Source organism: Colias philodice, chromosome 16 (genome assembly GCF_061535455.1).
Source record: "Colias philodice isolate Cphi_HAF_F1 chromosome 16, ilColPhil1 Martin Lab GWU primary, whole genome shotgun sequence".
Taxonomy (NCBI): domain Eukaryota; kingdom Metazoa; phylum Arthropoda; class Insecta; order Lepidoptera; family Pieridae; genus Colias; species Colias philodice.
This window is the reverse complement of record NC_143101.1, coordinates 5,887,401-5,893,400: the sequence shown is the minus strand read 5'-3', so window position 1 is coordinate 5,893,400 and position 6,000 is coordinate 5,887,401. Positions and strand designations below refer to the sequence as shown.

General features: G+C 35.7%; 1 pseudogene; it reads right to left on the bottom strand.

Annotated features, from left to right (window-relative positions):
• Window positions 1-2,046: 2,046 nt before the first annotated feature.
• On the bottom strand, window positions 2,047-4,149 carry LOC149481681 (uncharacterized; annotated as a pseudogene).
• Window positions 4,150-6,000: the final 1,851 nt, after the last annotated feature.

The following is a 6,000-nucleotide window of genomic DNA, read 5'->3' as shown; positions in this document are numbered from 1 at the left end:
AGTATAAAATCAAGAGTACATGCAAGGGTCTATTATAACATATTCATCTTTCAAGAAGAGACTAGGGTCAATGTACCACTAGCTGACCAAGCGCCAATACATGACCGAAATTCAAATATACGCGCCAATTAAGAAAATACGGCAGCCCCAGATGATAGTTTATTGTTTTTTCTATAAAGCAACATCATCTATAAGATAAAAACAAACCTTGCTGCCATTGGTCAGAAATATTGACATTTTTTCAACACGAAGATGTAATTAAGTATAGTGCCACAAACTTATCTGACCCGGTGACAGTGTCACTGATGTCGATTTTAGTGTTGCCACTAAATAGTATTTCCCCGGATGCAAGGGTAAAAGTAATGTCATTGCCAATGGTGTAAATAAACATTAATAAGTAACTTTTTATATACAGGGTGTCCCAAAAAGTAGTGATGAACGGAAGCTGGGAGGTAGAGGACCTAGAGAGCTATCCGAATCACCCCCATGTATGTTATGCGATTTTTCGTATTTTCGGAGTTATGACATTTTTTTCAATTTTTCATCTATCGCTGAGTACGATGAGATTTTTATTTATGGTGACGTGACTTATTGCGCTAGATGCTTGATTTTTTTTTGTGTGGTAAGCTGAAAGATAGGCCAATTCAGTATGGTAACATTTACTATCGTTAGATCTTCGAATGGAATAAAAAAAGAATTAAATGCCAAGAAAGATAAAATTACCCAGTATGTTCACAACTTCAAGGGCCCATAAAAAAATAAAATCACATAAAAAAAGTTTTCCATTTGGCTTTTAAAAACTCGCTCTATCTATCAGGTAGCTACCCTAAAAATTTCATTTTATTATTCAGAAGGCTTCAATCGAAAAATTGAAATCTAAATGTGGTAAGTGCAAAAATTTTATTAACATGATGATCATTAAAACCAAATTAAAACCCATAAATAGGTGTTTAATTACCAGAAATTTTTAAAATAACCCCGCTGTTGCTCAATGCAAGTGCGACATCACCGTAAAAAGTTGTCTTTTAAATGTCTGAATGCCCTTTTATCATTTTTAATGGTTTCTTCTGCTACTATGAATTTCCGGGTTATTTCGTCCAAATTGTAGCATTCTCTCAAGTAGCCGAGGTCTTTTTAGTATCCCCATTGAAACAAATCAATGGGGTTTAGGTCGAGGGACCGTACAGGCCAGGCTTTAAGGCAGGCGTCACCAGCGCATGTGCAGGCTGCAACGACCAATCCATCTTTCAGGGTATCTTTGCCCTTTAGCCTGGCCTCGACGGTCCCCGGACATAAACCCTATTGATTTTTTTCCGTGGGGATACTACAAAGACGAGAGACTGCCACAATTTGAACGAAATAACCTGGAAATTCATAGTAGCAGAAGAAACCATTAAAAATGATAAAAGGGCATTCAGACATTTAAAAGACAACTTTTTACGGTGATGTCGCACTTGCACTGAGCAATAGCGGGGTCATTTTAAAAATTTCTGGTAATTAAACACCTTGTTATTGGTTTTAATTTGTTTTTATTAATCATCATGTTAATTCAATTTTTGCACTTACCTCATTTAGATTTCAATTTTTCGATTGAAGCCTTCTGAATAATAAAATGAAATTTTCAGGGTAGCTACCTGATAGATAGAGCAAGTTTTTAAAAGCCAAATGGAAAACTTTTTTTATGTGATTTTATTTTTTTACGGGCCCTTGAAGTGGAGAACATACTGGGTAATTTTATCTTTCTTGGCATTTTAATTCTTTTTTTTATTCCATTCAAAGATCTAACGATAGTAAATGTTACCATACTGAATTGGCCTATCTTTCAGCTTAGCACACAAAAAAAATCAAGCACCTTCCGCAATAATTGACGTCACCATGAGTGAAAATATCACCGTACTCGGCGATAGGTGAAAAATTGAAAAAAACGTCATAACTCCGAAAATACGAAAAATCGCATAACATACATGGGGGTGATTCGGATAGCCCTTTAGGTCCTCTACCTCCCAGCTTCCGTTCATCACTACTTTTTGGGACACCCTGTATACAAAATATTACGTATGAAAAGTCTGTGAAAATGGGAAATTACCCAAATCTTTAAAATCTCTGTGATTTTTTTACGAGTCTTATAAAACTGCTGATGGTTGGATAGTAGGGCACTAGTGCCCTACTATCTACATCTAGATGTATTAAAATTAGTTTCTCAGAATTCTCACAGTTTGTAACTAAAATTTTTTTTCAGCTTCCCAATGATTACCTACCCCAATTTTAGTGATTTTTTATACAGACTCTATATCCTACTACTTTGTATTATAATACGAAGTTTATTACGTCTTTGCGGATGGTTAGGAATAATAGTAAAAACACTTTTTTTATGAATTATATTTTATAGCTATAATTATGATCCATTAGACAATCATCTGTGTAATATAGAGGCTGGTTTCCAGGCATTCCTGTAGTAATTGTACTAGCATCCTCGGCCACTTCATCTGAATCACTGCTGTCACTTTCACTGTCACTTCCTAAAGATATGATAAAAGGTTCATCTAAATAAGGATCTTTTTTCAGATACTCATTTTCAATGTTCTTTACATGGGCACAGTGTTTTTGCCATTCTGCAGTTGTTATTTTATTAAATGCTTCTGCGATTAACCGCGGCATTCAGCATCTGACGTTCCAATGTTATGTTCTGCAACGGAACGTTTCATCGAACTCCAGATCATTTCTATGACATTCAAATCGCAATGATAGGGGGGCAGTCTAAGAACAGTGTGTCCATTGTCTCTTAACAAATTATCAATTTCATATTGAGGTACTGGTTTCCGTCTCTTTATTAATTCATACAGCTGGGGTTTAGTGTAGCTTTCATTGAACTCTACATTATGTTCAGTAAGCCAATTCTGCATGTCTGCCTTTTTAGTAGTTGTATTAGGACATTTATTAATACAAATACTGTGGTAAGGGGCGTTATCCATAACAATTATGGTTTCTGTTTGTAAATTAGGTAGCAATTTTTCCGTTACCCATTTTTTGAAATTTGTATTATTCATCTCATCATGGTAGTCGCCACTCTTTGTGTTTGACTTAAACACAAGTAAGGCGTTTTCAACGAACCCCGTTTCTCCACCCGCATGAACAATTATCCACCTGTTTCCTTTTGAAACAGGATTAAAAGCTCCATCAACATCATCGCTTTGCCAACAACGCCCAACAGTGTGTGATGAGTGGATATAAGTCTCATCCAAAAATATCACAGGCTTTTTTTCGCCACATTCATTGAGCTTAATTTTATTTATATAACTGGTCCGCCAGGCAGATATATCGTTGCGTTCAATAAGAACTTTTCTGTTCGATTGCGTTTTCTTGTATCGAAAACCAATTTTACGCAACACCTTTCTTAGGGTTTCACGACTCGCGGTAAAATTGATTTCCTGTCGCAAGACATTCAGTAATTTTGGGATCGTAGGTATTTCTCTCTTCATTGTGTAAAATTCTTGCACTTTTCTTCTTATGACACCGAGGTCAAAATCATCTGTTTCGATCTTTCCTGCTAATCTTTTCCTTTGTGTTCCTGGAGTACAAATTTTTGAGCCAGTTGTATCCGCCTGTTGCTTTTCTTTAACTAATTGACGTACAAATCGCTCACCAACACCTGAAAAATAGAATATAAATCATACTTTGTACCATGAAAGTGGCAAAACGAGCCAATAGCCCATAATGGATGTACTTTGTTGAAGCCAACGTAAATATTGACCGCTTCACTTACATTTATCATAATTACGTTACCAAAAATAGTCCAAAAAATAGTAATTTAATGTATATTTCGGTTGAAGTATAACTACAACAATGGGATAATTCATAGCAACAACTGGCAAGACTAACCTGTAGCAGCAGCTACTCGTTCATACAGTTTTTCAAATGGTATTGACGGCGCTTTGAGACGTTTCTCCTCCTCCATAAAACCTAACACGTTTAAAATAGTGTTTCTTGCATCACTTTTCAATGCTCTCGGCATCATTTATATCACTAAAACCACAAAAACCACAAAAACAACAAGCGTCGTGCACAACAACAAACTTGACAGCAATGTGATATTTGAAAATGGCAGCACGTAGTTCCAGTTTTTGCCACCGGGTCAGATAAGTTTGTGGCACTATAGGTGCCCCGTAAGTAATCACATTTTTTACTAAGAGTTTTTTATCGGGAGTTGATTGGGAAATCTTAATTTATCTTGAATGCAATCGATTACTCTTTATATGTCTTGTTATAGGCATAATGTTGAACCATTCTGTTATAGACTTTTGGCTTCATTTTTGGCATGAACAGTTTTTCATTACTCTAAAAGTTGACCATTTTCAAAATGGACAAAATGTCCTTCTTCGAACATTAGTTTTGTTTAATAAATAAATATATTATTTAATAAATAAAGATGTTGATGAAATCAAACCACTTGGTCACGGAAATCAAGTGGACAACTCAAGGTTAATAATATTCTCGGCCCCGAAACCTGACCAACTAAGTTCGGTATAAAAATCTTATAGACTACAGGCCCGTGTTGAAAAAATTATGGGTCATTTGACCCACCAGGTGACCTATCTAGAACGATATAAGAGCATAAAATAATAAGATTCAGCACTATGACGTCACTTGTAAGCTGTCCACCTGAGTGCAGATGAGAATTTGAAAGTTCAGGTAGAGATTTTCTCCCCTTGTCTCCATGATTTTTGTACGGCGTTGCGGAATAATGGCTTAAAAGCAGTATAGAAATAGTATGACACAGATGCCGTACAAAAATGGTGGTCCACAAAGTCGGAATTTATTTTTATTTTTCGACAGTTGCCGGGGTAAATTTGGTCATTTGATTTTGTACGGCATCTGTGTCATACTATTTCTATACTACTTTTAATCAATTATTCCGCAACGCCGTACAAAAATCATGGAGACAAGGGGAGAAAATCTCTACCTGAACCTTCGAATTCTCATCTGCACTCAGGTGGACAGCTTACAAGTGACGTCATAGTGCTGAATCTTATTATTTTATGCTCTTATATCGTTCTAGATAGGTCACCTGGTGGGTCAAATGACCCATAATTTTTTCAACACGGGCCTGTAGTCTATAAGATTTTTATACCGAACTTAGTTGGTCAGGTTTCGGGGCCGAGAATATTATTAACCTTGAGTTGTCCACTTGATTTCCGTGACCAAGTGGTTTGATTTCATCAACATCTTTATTTATTAAATAATATATTTATTTATTAAACAAAACTAATGTTCGAAGAAGGACATTTTGTCCATTTTGAAAATGGTCAACTTTTAGAGTAATGATGGTCAGATATTGGTGATCAGTGGTCAAGTAATGGTGTTTTTAGCAGAAATAACTTTCGGAGTAGTTTTCATAAAACCTTTGAAGGTTATCAAATTGATATTAAGAACAATAGTTACAGTGAGTATTCAATTATCTGTGTCCCAAAAATAACATTGAACGTAAAACAAATAACCCGTTTTTTATATATAGCTAAAGATAAAACCGCTTAAATGGTCAACTAGTGGTACATCCACCCTACTCGTGAACGGAAAACCTGATATTTTAAGTGATAAATAAATCTATTATAGAAATGGAATACACGTTATTAATTTTGCTTCTGGCTGTGGCGAGTCTTCAGGCTGCTCCAGTGCCGGATGATGATGTGGAATCGACAACAATTATACAAGATTCTCTGGAAGTAATAGAAATTATTGGATTCGTGCCGATCGTCGTTCCACTCAATGATATTTCTACCACGGAAGGACCCGAAGAAATTAGTTCGCCAGTAGAACATACAATTCAAAAGAGATCAGCAGCTTTTCCCAGTGAATTCTTGAGCAACGATCTTCTAGAAAATTCGGAAATGTCAAAGTTTGAAAATAGCCTGGTTGGTTTTGATAGAAGAATTAAGACTTTACCGTCGTGGGTTGGATAAAATATGTATAACTGCTCTTATGCAACATATGTACATTGTACAA